The sequence below is a fragment of the Egretta garzetta genome, unplaced genomic scaffold (genome assembly GCF_000687185.1).
Source record: "Egretta garzetta isolate BGI_Z169 unplaced genomic scaffold, ASM68718v1 scaffold332, whole genome shotgun sequence".
Lineage (NCBI taxonomy): Eukaryota > Metazoa > Chordata > Aves > Pelecaniformes > Ardeidae > Egretta > Egretta garzetta.
The window spans coordinates 260863-275950 of NW_009258879.1; the positions used below are offsets into that span (position 1 = coordinate 260863).

General features: G+C 42.0%; 1 long non-coding RNA gene across 1 annotated transcript in view; it reads left to right on the plus strand.

Annotated features, from left to right (window-relative positions):
- The first annotated feature begins 2236 nt into the window (after positions 1-2236).
- LOC118451774 overlaps positions 2237-15088 on the plus strand; it is a 41293-nt gene continuing 28441 nt past the window's right edge. Inside the window, exon 1 of the long non-coding RNA XR_004841328.1 lies at positions 2237-2297. This is a non-coding gene — a long non-coding RNA (uncharacterized LOC118451774). The remainder of the gene's footprint in view (positions 2298-15088) is intronic.

The window sequence follows — 15088 nt, forward strand, 5'->3', positions numbered from 1 at the left end:
GCCCAGTCTCTTGTTCCAGGCACAGTGCAGGATCTTTCAAACCAAACAGTGTCACTTAAGACAACAAGCAAGACCCCTGGCCGCCCGGCTCCAACAAAAGGCAGCTGCCCAGCCTGTTGTTTTTTCACAGCTGCTAATGACAGCACTCAAGAGATTCTTGTTCACTTCCAACAGGGAATTAGTGATTGGACAAGGCAAATTTATAGCTCAGTATACCTTGCCCAAATACTGGTTTTTATCTGGGTGAGTTTCACAATATAGCAAGAAGAGATTCAGGGAAATTGGATTTGGTATGATAGAAATGGTGGACATCCAGTTTCCGTTTAAAAAGTAAGTCTGATTCACACTGTCAAGTAACTTGCAAAGTCAGTTGGAGGTTTGTAAATAGGAGGTCACTACTACAGGTAGCCATTAAAGGAATAACATGCTAAGTCGTTTCCTCTATGCTGTTCCTTTACACTTGCTGCTAACACATCCTAATCATGGTAGATAAGCCATAATTGGGTGTGAAAAGGAGCAAATTTGTGAGCAAGAGAAGAGTTGAAAAGAGATTTAGTGCTTGGCGCAAAGTGTTTGAAAATGCTGGTTTGGATTTTAAAGTCCCCAATCCTCAACTTGCAGCTTGTTCTGTCAAGTTCACTGGGAGCAGTCAACACAGAGCACATTTGAAAATCCCATCTGCCAGTCCCTGCTTGCTCAGATGTCAAAGGCACAGGGCTCAGAAGCTCCCAAAGGCTTGACATCCATAATGATGCCCCATGGTTAGAGATCAGGGACCACGGTGGGAGCACAGATAAGAAGATGGAGTAAGAACAGAATGAAAAGTTCCAGAACTGGCCCTTGTGGCTGGCTGTAGAACATCTTCTTGAAATTCAGACGTTTCTGTAGCAGCTTTTAAAATGAAATAATTTTATTTCTTACTGTTGTTTTCAGTTGCTGGAAAAGACAGGTGCTTATTTGTATAAATATTCAGTAAAGTGACCTTAAGTCTTGCTTTAAGGATGCAGTGCAAATGTGATTTGCCTTCAAGTTGTCTATGTTGGTCTGCTAAGAAAGGGAAATGGGGCTGATGGCATCACATCAGGAAGGCAGCTGCATTTGTGCCTACCTGTACACAACACCCAAGAGCAGCTATTCTTAATGGTGGTGCAAACTGGAATCAGATGTAGAGAGGGATTTTGAACAGGGATCTGGTGTTCTTGACAAAGTTAATTTCAGGTACCAGACACATCAGCTGACCTGGTTGAAATAGATAACATTGAGTTCAAGTATTGCTCTCTTCCCCTCCATTGTTTCTGTGTGCCTCTGAGCATGTGTCGCGGATGGAGTGAGAGGGAAGCAAAAATAATGTGGTTTATTGGTGTAAAACAGTGAGTTAACAAAGTTCAGTGGTAACTGCGACAACAGTTTGAGATTCGATGGCAAGGTACACTTTGTTATTTACTGCACAGAGGACAGGGTCAGACAAAACTGTCAGGGAGACCCTCCCGTTGGGTCATGAGGTTCAGAAAAGATCCCCTGGCTTTCTAAACTCCCTCAGAGAGGAGTCTAGGTGCGGCTGGATCCAATCCTAGTCCCACACTTGGTCAACGGTTTATGCCTAAAGGATTATACACGTGCAATTAATCCTTTATGTCACTTAGCTAAGATTTCCAAGGTAGCATGCTGTTAGTCACTTACCGAGAATATGTCGTGGTAAGGAATCTCTCAACCTCGAGGAGTAACCTTGAGAGGCGTCCCTGCTCAAGGGGAGATCCTGGCGTGCAGCCCGCTGCCGTGCAGGAGAGCTCAAAGGGCTCTTGGGCTGCTCACTATTTATGGGGGTAAGATGATTGGCTCATAGTCATATTTGCATACTGACCACTGTGCTTAGGTGGGCACATTCCACAATAGCCCTTGGCTATTGCGTTGTTATCTGTCTCCCCCCACATCCAGTGGGTGCATCCTTCACGCCCAGACACATCTATCAGATGCATCTATCACCACAGCCACAGGTAGTTATCACCTGAAAGAGGCAAAGGAGGGGGGGGGTCAGAGACGAGGGGGGAGCACACCGTCACAGCATGCATATGCATTGTGGGTGTGTTTTTTACTAATGAACTGTTCCTGACTTTTTTCTAGTGGCTTTATTGTTCTGAGTAGTTACTAAGTTATTTGGTCTGCTCATTTTATGAGGGCTTAAATTTGCTCACCGTGTGTTACTTTTCCTGCAGTAAGATCAGTCATTTTATCTTTTAGGCTACTGGTTTTTAAGAGTCCTGCAGCACAGCAACGGTGAAGATCAGAATCCCGTTATGGTAAGTACTGTACAAAGTAAAACTGAAACTGTCCATCCCAAGAGAGTTAGAATGAAGTGTAGATGTATGTACGTACACCTACACCTACCATACATATGTACATACACCTGTAGATGTATGAAATGATTGAGCAAGTGAGAGGATGCAGTAATCATGTCAGCTGTGTTGGGCATAAATATGATATTATTTCAAGAGTTTTGGTAGCTGCAGATCATCATCAGGCTAATCAGGGCTAGGTTACAGTTGATTTGTAAGCTTTTGCTGCAGTGTTTCAAAAGGACTTGTATAAAAGAAGATGGTAATTTTATCCTGGCAAGGATTTCTTCCCCTTATATGAGCTTATAAGAAAGCTCATTGCTTGGCATTACCAGCAGGGTGAAGACAACTGGAGTTTTTGCTCTCTGATTCCAGCATGGACCATTTATGGGAAGGTCTTAGCAAATAGTAGTGATACAGTTTACAGTTTCTGGTACTGGGTCTGCAAAGCACGTGGCAAAGAGAATGGTTAGGGCCCTTTTTATTTTTATCACTTGCACCCATCACTAATGGCACCAGTGAAACTGGAAGCTGTTACTTAAAATCCAAGCCTTCACTGTATCAAAAGTATGGATTAGTGGCTAGAAATCAACTGGAAACCACTACAGCTTGTACTTGGCTAATGACAGAAGCCACCAGAGATCTAATACAGTGCTGAGATGTGCACATTGTGTAGAGCACAAGTCAGCAGGTCTGTCCTTTGGAGGGTTGAGTGAATTACCTGGTTAATATGAGGGAAGTTCATAGAGTACTCAGTTTAAAACTGTTCCCCTGCCCATCATTCATAGTCATTCAGATGAAGGTTGATGCACAACAGAGAGACATGGAGGGGAGGAAGAAGATCGCCACAACCAGTTGTTCAAGTAAGATGATTTTTATCTTGTACTACTAGCTACATAACAACAAAGACCTTCATGTAATTTGCATCTTTATAACTTTCATAGTCAATGTAATACCAATAGACTTCCCTGGTGCTTAATGGGTTTGTTTACAAGCAAACAGCATGAAGTGAGAATCAGTGGGTATTCAGCTGCCATTTGGGGGCAGAGATTATAATTGAAGCTGTTCTATAGGCCAAATATTGGATGTCATGCTTTATGGGACAATAAAGGCACGTATGTGACCGGTGAGGTATATGCTGAGACCAGGAGCAGTATTGGCTTTTAGAAATGGCTTCTGTGATCTTCTTGTGGCTTCCTCTTCACATCTGCCTGGCTGGCATGCTCTGTGCATCCCAGGGGAGCTGAGTGAATGAATGTGTAGCACTGGAGTAAAAGTTTGTTGAGTCATTTGATACCTGCTTCTGCTGAGCAGACTGTGAGGCACAAAGTCTATATGCATCTCAACTCTTCTGTCACTTCCTTCCCCCTGGGCCTTTTCAGCTGAGCCTGAATATGACCAAAGATACATTTAAAAGCAGTTTGAGAATAGCTTGCAGATGCAAACTACAGCAGCTGGTGTATTTTTATAAGCACCAAGCTGGGATGCCACATAGTCATTTGGTTGGAATGGAGTCTGGGAATTGGGACAGCTGTATTCTATTTCTGTCTCTCCCATTGAATTGCTCTGTGACTCTTAGTGGTGCATTAAGGCAGAAATCCAACTGTACTTAAAATCAGAGTCAGACTTTTCATAGATGGTAACTGAAATTAGGTAGACCCTTAAATACCAAAGTTTTGTGTTCCCTGTCCACAAATAAGTGGTAGTGATACAATACAGTGACTTTTGATGCTCGTGATGTGCTTTGAAAGTCTCAGATGGTGACAAGAGAAGTCAAAAGCATTGTTAATAGTTAGGGTTTGCTTTCTTTTTTTAGGAAGCAAGTAGAATTCACCAAGCCCAGTGGGCCTGGTGTGCAAATTTAAGTCAAGAAAATGGTAAATAGAAAAGTTGTGTTTGATTGGACTCCAGTGGAGCCTTGGTGTGACTGTTTGTGATATGGACACTCTTCTTGGCCCATAAACAATGATACGACATCCTGTTAAGTGAACAATTTCACAGGAGTCTTTCTACAAACCACTGATGACCTTAATAAACAGTTTTCTCCTCCAGATTTCTTTCTTTCCTTGTTTATAGCTGCTCTCAGATTTGAAATGTTCTATGTTGGCACCTAAGTGGTATGATGGAATTCTAGAATGCACTCCTGAATGGCTGGTGATGGTTTTCAAATCCTTGAATGTAGAGATAGCTGTAATGCATCACTGATTTTCAACTTGTGGTACGAGACAATGCAGGGTTTGGAATGACTTCACAGGGATGAGTAAAAGGTCATTAATAAAAGCAATCCTTTTGTTAAATTTGCTCTGTGATGATCTAAAGGATGCCTAGAAAATGCTGATAGATCTAGAAACTATTAAAAAGTAAAGCAACTAGAAAAAGTAAAAAAAAAAAATTCTTAGAAGTTCTTTTTAGACCTGCACTTCCATGCCTGATTCAGAGGCTGTCATGGAAGATGGAGAGTTAAAACTTTAATAACGTTGCTTTTTTGTAGCTGCTATTGAAAAATGTGACCCAACATTTTGACATTTGAAATGGCTCATCAAGAACAAGAAGCTGATAGACTGTTTTTAAAATACTTTCTGGAAGATCTCAGCAATAATCTGTGATTATTTCTGAGCCTCCACTGCTGATGTTGAGTAAGTGAAGCTCAAGTCTTATTGCATGGAGAAATTATGGAAATGCAAAGGATTGCCTGATAAACAGGTAGTGCCATTGATCACTAACTGTACTTCATAAACATAGTACCTTTGTCATTTGAATAACAAATGATCTCTAAGCCAACACTAGAGTAAATCTTATTGACCTTTTACAAGTACTTGTGCTTTTATTGAAAAACAGTAACTCCATCTTCATTAGAATCACTTTCAGTTCTGTATGAGGCCAGGTACTGAGCAAAGTAGTTGTATAAACACATAGCAGTTTTCTTTACTTGGAGGTACGTAGCATTGGTCAATACAGCCTGTAAAGGGGAACTGAGAAACACTGCTAAATTGGTACTAAGTTAATGATACCCACATCGGTGAGTGTGTTACATAGTTCAGCTGGAACTGGGTTATATTAAGTATTTCACATCTCCAGCTGAAGTTTGCTTCTATCAGTGATGGTTCAGCTGCTCTTTAACATGGTGCTGTGAAAAGAATCTGGAGACTTCAAGCCAGCACACTGCCCTGGCCTTAGTTACGTATGCCTTTGTCACCTCTCTGGCAGACAGGAGTAACTCTGATCTAGCTAAGCATGAGATGTTTAGAAAATTCTACAGAATAAAGAGTTCTGTACATCCCTTATCATTTCTGCCTGTGAGCACACCACCCCAGGTTCAGGGTTTGCCAGGTTTCCCAATAGTAAAAAGGTTGTCTAAGGCTCCTGGGTAAAGACCGGTATAAGACCTTGTGTAGATTTAGGAACAGTGATGATCTTGTAGAAAGCTGCTTAAAGGCATTCACGTTTTGCATTTCTGTCTCCTGTCTACAGTGTGAGGTGGGTGCCTAACTTAGAAAAAAAACTGTGTGCAGGAGTCCCAAGGAAAAGTTCAATTCTCCACTTAAAACTGCTAGACCCCCAGTGCTGATTGCAGGCAATGTGGATTTTGCCTTCCAGAAGCAATACTGAACCTCCGTCATACTGGGGGCTAGAACCTGACAACGGCTGTTACCCCGTACAGTAGACTTGGCCTTACACAGGGAGTTTCATACAGCATATATTTAAAATGACATCAAGTCAAGAGGGGAGAGTCTGGCAATTGGCACTTCCTGAGCACTTGGACATGGCAGACTGCTTAGTGCTTGTGTTAACCCCATCCCAGCCAGACCCAGCAGAGCAGTAGATACAGAGGAGCTCCAAACTATTGGTAAAGCTGGCTCTGAGATAGCAAGTCCTTTTCCTGGCTTGTATAGAGAACCCAGTTTTGCCAGTCAAGCTGGGTGCAATGTACTCATTTTATAGCAGACTTAAATTGCAAGGTTATTAAGTACTTTTAACCCTCTGGTAGCTGCAGACCACCTAATTACAGGGTCAGTGATGTATAGTAGTAGAGAGTTTGGGGACCTTCTGAGGTAAAACGGTGCCTGATTACACAATAAACCATGGATTATTTGGACTTGTACTTCAGAATCCTGATTATATGGTGTTATCATTTGCACCTACCCAGTATAATAATTTAGCAGTCTGTAGGACTACAACAGTTATTGTTACCACTCAATTCTGGTGTTCAGAGTTCTCAACTGTTTGGCAGATAGACAACATAAGAAATTAAAAACAAATAAATGACCATGACTTGACAGTTAGGTGATGAAATTTTCAAAGGTTTGTCTTTCCCATTTAGACACAAATGAAGTAGCCGGCTTTGTTGAAGTGGTCATTGTCTTGGGCACTTTTGAAGATCTGACAAAATAACAGTGGCAGCCTCTAGGTGCCAGGTATGTCTGACAACTCTCCTCTGTTTCTGGGTGTGAGTGGAAGCAGAGCCCTATCGTAGCATGTGAATCAACTTCAGCCCTTGAAGTTGTACAGATCTAGAATAAGTCTGTGATTTTAGCAGAATTTAGGTGCTATCTCCTGGAAACTCCTTTTCACTTTTCAAGTGAAAAGATCCAGTTAAATGCCTGATGTTGTATCACCTTATTTGATATCGCCAGAGGTTGCTAAAGGTCTTTGATTATTTAATGTTTTTATGCTTCAGGAAACATGTTAAAGTCCTCGATCTCATCCCTGCTTCAAAGGCACTCAGATAAACAAAGGACTCGTGAAGTCACTGCCTATTATTTTGCTGCGATATGAGTGGGGGAAATTCAAATGCAGTTGGTGTCTAGTCCCAAAAGAAAGTTTCTTGCTAAAAAAATAACAGTTTTGTGAAGCTTGGAAGACTCTGGAAGAAGTTTCCTTCCTCACAAAGAAATCTCATTTAAGTGTGTTCAGTGGATGCTACAGCAGTTGGTAAATCCTCTATTTCAAACTGGCACCAGCAGTGTTTGATAGCCCAGCAGAACCAAATTTCTCCCTGTCAAGAATCCCTTGATTTCAGGTTCAAGACTGAATCAGGGTTGGGATTGAGGCAATAATTTCAATGACTTTATATAGTGGATGAATTTACTTCATTTTTAAAAAAAATTAAGATAAAGCTTAAATAGCATGAGGCTAGAAGTCTCGAGTCTTTGGGGGGTTTTTTGCTTATGAATAGGAAATAGTCTATTAATTGTTTCTGGTCCAGTCTGGAGTAAATTTCCTATCTGGGAGACAACAGCAACTCCCCTGTTTAGCGGCATTTCTTTCCCGGATTTGGTCTGTAGCAGCTGTGGCAGGCTGACAGCGCTAGCGGGGTAACGTCTCAGAGGATCGTACTTGCCACTGCTGCTGTGCTGTTCAGAGACCAGTGAAGCAAATGGGAGCTATATGCATTACATCATCTTGAGCTGGTATAAATTAATATTGTCCTTGTATTATTAAATTTTCAGCATCAAGATGATGCTGAAAATTTTCCATCCTGATGTGCTTTTCTTTCTTGGGGAGCTGTTCTATCTTTTTTTAAATCTCTAAGCAAGGACAAGCCGTAAGTTGTAACAGGGTTGTGTTGGCATTGACTGAATGTTTCAGCTGCTCCTGTGGGTCTGGTATCAGTCAGTATCAGAAAGAGCAGTAAAATAATGTGAGATTGAGAGAACTGCAATAAAAGAGAAGTTGAGTAATTACCGCTGTATTAGAGATAAGATGCATGATCCCAAACCGAATGTCGCAGGATACAGCTGTGCTCTTTTGAGTGCCATCAAAGCTTCTCCCAACCCTGACGCTCCCCTTTCTCTGCACACCTCCTCCTGCTTCCCTTTTGTCTTCTCTCTCCTTGCATTCCAGCTCTGAAGTCAAACTGGCTGCAGAAGACAACACTAGTCAGCCATGTGGGAATAAGCTACCTAAAGGACCACAGTGCTCGGATTCCAATTTTGATTTTCTGTTAGAGCTCTAGAAGCATTTCTTTGTTCAGGGAAAGATGAACATTGTAAGAAATGGTTTGCTTTGAGGAATCAGATTAAATAAAACTAAACTTTTGATTGAAGTTTCAGGAAAACTGAAATCTAGACTGAGAAAATTCAGCAGTGATGAAAGAACAGCTCAAAAAACCCCATGGAATCCCTCAGTGTCAGCTCTAAGACCTGACTGCACTGACATTGCGGGGAAATGATCAGCTTCTGGTTTGTGTCTGTGCTTCTCAGACTTCAGGCACTCAAGACACGCCTTTGCCTGTCTCAGAAGTGTTCAAATGGGGACAAAAAGTGCAAGAACAGCTTGAAAATGCAGAAACATGAAGGGTCTTTCTTTGACACAGAGTTGCTGGAGAGGCTGTGCAGCGTATACACTGTTAGCTGCATTTTTCCCCTTTAGAAGTAATGGCTGGAAATAACCAGTGTCAGAAGTTAGGTTGCATATCTTGTAGCAGTGTTTCTTGGCCTGACTCCTCTCCTTGTCACGCTCACTCTAGAGCATCGGGAGAAGCACTGGTGCCACACTGATGTAAAATAGCTCACAACAGAGAAGTCAGACCCTCTTTGAGGCACACAGAACCTCATTTATCAGTCCTCCATCAGTAGTTATGCAGGAAATTCTGGTTCTGCCCCGTCTAAGGTCAGGATCAGATTCATAAGTTAGTTGAAACAAAATTATACTTGTGAATGACGCTGCTATTTGTCCAGTATCATCCAGCAAAATCCCTTTGCCTGCACTACTCTACTGCAGCAAAATAGGAGTAACTTCTTTTATTCAAATACATAGCTTACTTTCAACTCAAGCTTGAGGGTTTATTTCCTGCCTGTAGAATACAGCAGTTGCTGATCTGAAATCCAACAGAACTGCAAAATACTCACTTCCAATTTCCTGTGAGCATTTGTCTGAAGTCAGTAATTGCTACAAGTCATTACTCAGCCTGGAAAGGATCCTTGTGCTAGTTGGTTTTGCTTTCCCTGTTTCCAGGCTCAGTTTCCTCCTGATTGCCTGATAATTTGGGGTCTCTGGAGTTTCAGCAGCAACAATCTCAGGCAGACTTACATAGAAAACTTAGCTGTTGCAAAGCAAAACAGCACCTGGCAGGATTTAGTGCTTTTACAAATGACAACTCAGCAGCCGAGCTTCCAGTCTCTCAGCTGAGTGCTTTAGGAGGAACATGGGAGCAGAGACCTGACATTTCCCTCTTTGCTGCTCCCACCAGATGAGGGTACTTCTCTACCTTTCCAGCGGGTCTAATCATTGCAGGCCCAGTGACTGGCCTGCCTGTACTCCAGCAAGCTGAAAAGGGATGATATGGAGTCTGGTTTTACTCCTCGAGGATTTGCTTTTATCAACCTCCTCTTGAACTGTGAAGGAGAGAGAATCACCAGACAGGTCAACCTTCATCTTGGTTTCATCACAGTAATTCCTCAGTGAATGAGGAAGCTACGGCAAACAGGCAGTACAGGCATCAAAGGGTGACCATACTTTCAGCTTGAATAGCTTCCTGGCTGTAAAAACATAATAACTGAGCAGGCTGATGAGGGAACACACAGATCTACAGTGTGAAAACAAAACCATGCAAAGGTTATTCTCACAGTTTACCTTGTAAGAAAGGCTTGGTTCTGATTCACTCAAAACAGGAGCATGCAGAATGGCCAGCAGGTCACAATCATCAGGCGAGACCATTAGGCAGGCATTAAAAACTAATTATTGGCTCATCCAAATAGTAATAATTAAATTTGAATCAATATGTGAGCAATTAATGAAATGCAAAATCATTAAAATTACAGTTAAATGTGAATTTAACCACACCTTAGCATTTAAAACGGGTTTCTCAGATTGCTGTTAAAAGAACATTCAACCATGCTACATCTGTAGTGAGTATGTGCAATGTTACATGGGTTTTGTGACCAAGCAAAGGGATTTAGCAATCCTGGATGTTAAGCTGTAATGCAACTCCTGTCTGGCAGAACAGAGTTGAATTGCACCTCCATTCACATAGGCTCAACCCGAGACTTGTGAATGTGTATTTAGTATTTAACCATTGAGCACTTAGCACAACATACCACTTCAAAAGTATTACCAAAATAAATATATTTAGCATAGTTTGGGGAATACTAAGACAATTTGCAATAATCTACAGTTTATAAATTTGACATTTAAGCTTTACTTGGCAGATTTTTATTTTTTAAATTCTCCATACCACACTCTAAGGGTGGTATTAAAATGTCAGTCAACAAATTAAACTGATACTTCCACAGAATTTCTAGAGCTCTGGTTATTGAGAAGGAAGAAGGCAGCGTGCTGGTTGGTAACAAATGAAAATGGGAAAAAACATAGTAATAAACCCACAGCAAAGTTAGGCCCCATTGCTAAAAGCTAAGGTTTAGTCTGTCTAAAAATTAAGTTAACATGGTACTAAGGGAGTATATCCATGTCCCATGGAAAGAATCCCATCAACTTTCATCAGCTCACACCCGTGGAAAAGAAATGCATTCAAGAGCAAGGATGAAAGGGGCTGGTTTGCCAGTAAAGTTAGTTTTGCCAGGTATTATTTTCAGGATGTTTCCAGATTACCTGACAGTCTGATGTACTTTGCTAAGAGAACCTGGCTGCATACTTCTTGGTTGTAATACTAATGCCTTTGTATTAGAAGTGGTCCTGAATTAGAAGTCCTGATATAAACCTTCTGGATTCTGAAGTGCTCACAGTTGATCTCCAGACGTTCAGGCTTGAGCTCATACCGTGTCTGTGCTTTTCATAGGCTGTTTCTGATCAGTTATTCATTAGCAAAAATGCAGGAATCCAGTCTCGTCTAAGCTGACCTGCAAACACCCATTAACACAGAAAAGCTCGAGTAATGACTTATTTTTAGCCTCTTGTATTCTGAGCATACCCCCATGTGTTACAGCTGAAAGCCACGCGTTGTTTCCTTCCTTCATTTGAGTATCAGCAGTATTGATTGCTAATTGCAGAGGTGCAGTTTTTCCACAGTGGGATGTTACAGCCGTCAGCCAAATCAAGTATGAATTAGAAATTCTCCTGATGGTTTGTTTGGCTACTTTTGCGTCTCTCAGCGTTGTTGCTTTAAGACAATAATGGGAGGGGTGTGCCTGCCTCATCTGTGTGGCTAGCTTTGGCTAAAAAAGTGTCTTATTGCTTCCAGGAACCGAGTTTGCTGTTCATTAAGAACATCTGGTAAGATAATCTAGCTCTGCTCATGAGCAAGATCCTTACATCCAGCTTCTGAGTGAACATGTGTCACAACAACAGATCACTTTAGTTACTGTTTTTGTCATGGAATGGGTTGAAATGCAAAAAAGCGGACTGTAAAATTCAGAAGTGAACACCAGTTTCTCCAATATGAGGATGTATCCTCACCTCTGAGTGGCAGTTCTGCTGTTTAATTGGTGTAAAGCTTCTGGGGGGAAAAAAGCTGTCATTTATTTGAGAGCCTCAGAAAACTACAGTATCATGAAAGGTACTGTAAAAGGGCAGTAAGAGCAAAAGACCATCTCAAAAAGAGAGCAGAAAAGTTTCTTAATTAGAAGCAATGAGATAACAACTGTAATCCAATTAACTGTACCTAAGAAGCAGGTTATACTACCCTGTATCTGAGCTGTGTGAATGCAGCTGGCTTGTGTGTGAAGCCGTGTAGATACATGCAGGATGTTTTGAACTTGTATTTCAGTTCACCGTGAAGTTTTTAACCTGATCACCATATCTTCATATTTCCATATCTTGGCAAACCATGATATGATAGAGGGTTTGGGTTGGAAGGGGTCTTTAAATAAAGATCCAACCCCCTGTCATGGGCAGGGACATCTTTCAGTGGATCAGGTTGCTCAGAGCCCCATCTGACTTGACCTTGAACACCCCAATCGTGGGACATCCACAACTTCCCTGGGAAACCTGTTCCAGTGTCTCACCACCCTCATTGTAAAATTTTTTTCCTTATGTCCCACCTAAATCTACCTACCTTCAGTTTAAAACTGTTGCCCCTTATCCTGTCACTACACACCTTGGTAAAAAGTGTCTCCATCTTCCTTATAAGCCCACTTTAAGTATTGAGAGGCCACAGCAAGGTCTCCCTGGAGCCTTCTCTTCTCCAGGCTGAAGAACCCCAACTCTCAGCCTTTCCTCACAGGAGACATGTTCCAGCCCTCTGATCATTTTCATGGCCCTCCTCTGGACCCACTCCAACAGTACTGGGGACCCCAAAGCTGAAGGCAGTGCTCCAGGTGGGGTCTCATCAGGGCGGAGTAGAGGGGCAGAATCACCTCCCTCGACCTGCTGGCCACGTTTCTTTTGATGCAGCTCAAGATACGATTGGGCTGCAAGTGCACATTGCCTGCTCATGTCCAGTTTTTCATCCACCAGTATCCCCAACTCCTTCTCCTCAGGGCTGCTCTCAACCCCTTCATCCTCCAGTCTGTATTATTACCGGGGACTGCAGCAACCAGGTGCAGGACCCTGCACTTGGCCTTGTTGAACTTCATGAGGTTCACACTGGCCCACGCCTCAAGCCTGTCAAGGACCCTCTAGGATTTAAATCTCTGGTATAACACTGCCAGCAACTTCAACAATCAATTCCCCATCTGTATAAGAAAGCCTCTGCCAGTCAGATAAATGAAGAGCTTCATAAACTCAAGCGGTTCAACATCAGATGTCATTAAGCTGATTAGAGTCACACATCTGAGCCTGCTGTACCTTCAAGCTATTCATTTAAATCCATTTAGTTTATTTTCTCTGTGAAAATCTTTACATATCAGCTCTAAGTCCAGCCTGAATCAGACCAGATGGGGATACAAAATGCTTTTATTACTGGTCAGCATAAAGGCTAAAATATTTTATTCCTTCTTCACCACACTGGAAATCATTTAGTACCTCAGGAGATCACAGGCACTCTGGAAGGAAATACACTGAGGATGCAATGAAGACGTGTTTCTGCAGACTTTGATGATGAAGTGCACTGAAACTCTAAACCAGCATTTCCAGGGTGCTCCATAGTCACAGGCTGACCAATATCAGAAAGACAGGATCAGCTTTTAAGTCCATTCACAGCGAGATAATCCTTTTGGTGTAGTTTCGGACTTGACTGTGAATGGCAGCAAATCCCATGGGAGAAGCAGAAACACAGAGCTGAAAAATAGAGTTCAAGAGCCATTAATGCTGTTGGTGCACTCCAGGCCTAGGCAATTGAGGAACAGTTGCAAATCCTGCTCTGAGCTATCTATCTGTAGACAATTTAGGATTCCTTCCTTAGAAAACTCACTGATTTGTGTGTGTATATCAAAGTTGTAAGACACGCTCCAAGCAAGGCCTCAACCCACTTGTCGAAGAAGTAATTCGAACTGCAAACTGACCTAAATGTGACACTTTCCACCTTGCAAAGAGTAGTGGCACAATTCACATAAACCTGGAGCTGTTTCACCATCCTACATGCCCTAGCACTCCGGTTTTAACTGGAAAGCATGGTGTATCTGAAACCTGTCTAGAACAGAGCAATTTTGCAGAGTCACCTTTATAATTCCAGTAAAAGTTATTTGAATGAGCCACATTCTGGCACCTTGTCTTGTCTGAAAGCATAGTCCTGTTATCAAAGGAGGAATCTATCAGAAACATTGGGATCTCCTTGAAATTTGAACTATGTGCTGGGATGTAGAATCTACAAACTGTAATTGGATCACAGAATCACAGGCTGGCTGAGGTTGGAAGGGACCTCTGGAGGTCATCTGGTCTACAAGTCAGTGGAAGAGTCCTCTTTCAAGTTTGCCCTCATGAACCATCACTGGTTTATGACGGATGTTGAAGGCAAAGGGGCCTGGGAGAGCCCCTACTCCCAGATGCCTGTTGATGTGTGTGACTCAAGGGTAAATGTCCCTTTTACCTATATTACTGTAGTCCAACCTCATCGTTTCTGATCTGCAGTGGTATTTAGAATGACCAGGAGTTAGGAGTCTGTGTGGACACCTTGTCTATATGCTGTACACCAAGCTTCAGGCAGTGGCAATCAGCATAGCTATGTGAAAGCATTAACAGTCTCCATGAATAGGGAACACGAGCGGCATAGGAGTGTGTTAATACAAATGCTTGTTATGAATGGAAAATAACTCTTTAACATTTCTATCCTGTTCTAATGGATAGCACACTATGACTATCTTAATGTTCTCTCCTTTGAGGACCTAATTACTTGTGTATAACATATTCTTTTGAGGACTTAATTTGCTTTTAGAGTCCGGTGATGGGAGCAATATTTCTGAAGGCACCTTCCAGAGAGACTTAGGTTTCAACCTTCCCAAGATGTTGACATAATTATGGTTTTTTGCCCATAAAAATGGAAGGGGCTTTTACAGGTCTATGCAGCTAACCTATGCAGCTATTGTGAAATGTCCATACACGATGCTTTTTTCTGGGGTGATTCTTCTCCAGGGTCCTTGCAGATGCTTCTAACTAAGCAAAGTGACTGGGCCTCAACTTCTTCATCTCAATTCAGTGGTGATCCTCCTGGTTCTCAGGTGCATGAGAGCTTAAGCTTGACTTGTTCAAACTCGTATTTTTATTCCAGTAATGTTGACACAAGCCCTGTAGCCTGTCTAGCAACAGGGACAGAGCACAAATAACAAACAGTTTCTGCTTTTAAAGAGACTCGCACGCCCAACAAAGGAAAAACAATCAATGGCCATTTAGGTGTTTCTGACTGAACAAGATGTCTTTAAATTAAGTCTCGCTACTTCTCGTACAAGACTTGAAAATAAGAACACTCTCACTTCCTAATTTAG